Here is a 1,437-nt window from a genome sequence, read left to right as displayed (position 1 = left end):
CTGCCAATTTAAACAGGAATCGCTCCCTGGGGCGTTTCTCAGCAAAATGGGGACTCAGCAGATTTTGCTCAAACACCGCAGAAATTAAAATTACAGGTGGGAAAAGCTCGCAGAACCCTAAGAGTGAAAAAAAAAAAGTGCTTTTTTAATAATAATTTTATCGTACAACGATAAAATTTGCAAAATTCGGTCTCTAGCCAGCTGCTCTAAGGTGAATTATCATTAAAAAAACCAACAGAAATTTAGAAAAACTCAATTTTTCCCTCAAAATCCCCAAAATCTGGCAACCACAAATCTGAACCAATTCCCAATCCTCTGAAAATTGAGTAAAAAGCAATTTTTAAATAATAATTTTATCATACAAAGGTAAAATTTGCAAAATTCGGTCTCTAGCTGCACTAAAGTGAATTATCATTAAAAAAATAAATGACAGACATTTTAAAAACCAATTTTTCCCTTAAAATCCCCAAAAGCCGGCAACCACAAATCTGAACAAATTCCCAATCCTCTGAAAATGGAGTAAAAAGCGCTTTTTAAATAATAATTTTATCGTACAACGGTAAAATTTGCAGAATTCGGTCTCTAGCCAGCTGCACTTAAGTAATTTATCATAAAAAAAAAAATGACAGAAATTTAGAAAAACCCAAGTTTTCTCTCAACATCCCCAAAAGGAGGCAACCACAAATCTGAACACATTCCCAATCCTCAGAAAATGGAGTAAAAAGTGCTTTTTAAATAATAATTTTATCGTACAACGGTAAAATTTGCAAAATTCGGTCTCTAGCCATCTGCACTAAAGTGAATTATCATAAAAAAAACCAACAGAAATTTAGAAAAATTCAATTTTTCCCTCAAAATCCCCAAAAGCCGGCAACCACAAATCTGAACACATTCCCAATCCTCAGAAAATTGAGTAAAAAGCACTTTTTAAACAATAATTTTATCGTACAATGGTAAAATTTGCAAAATTCAGTCTCTAGCTGCACTAAGGTGAATTATCATTAAAAAAACCAACAGAAATTTAGAAAAACTCATTTTTTCCCTCAAAATCCCCAAAATCTGGCAACCACAAATCTGAACAAACTCCCAATCCTCAGAAAATTGAGTTTCGCCTCAGAAAAAGTTTTTTCCTTCCTCCCTTGGTTGTTGGTTAAAAACAAACATTCAAAAAGGGAAAAAAATATTTAAAAAAAAAAATAAGATGCTAAAGATAACCGCGTTAAATTCAGCTCATTTGAACAACTTTGCTTTCCTCTTGGCGGGGAAACCGTGGATGAAATAGGGAAAAAAAATATAAATATAAATTTTTTTCCTAAATCTGGGAAAAACAAAACACGGCCAAAAAAAGCAAAAAAAGAGAGTTCCCGACACATCTGAAGTAATAAAGTCAACAGAGCTCAAATCTCAGCCGGGGTTGTGGAGTAAATGAAGAGTCAA

This window comes from Malurus melanocephalus, unplaced genomic scaffold (assembly GCF_030028575.1).
Source record: "Malurus melanocephalus ecotype Western Australia unplaced genomic scaffold, MMel_1.1 scaffold_1357, whole genome shotgun sequence".
NCBI classification, from domain to species: Eukaryota; Metazoa; Chordata; class Aves; order Passeriformes; family Maluridae; genus Malurus; species Malurus melanocephalus.
The sequence above is the reverse complement of the archived record's forward strand: the minus strand, read 5'-3'. Positions refer to the sequence as shown.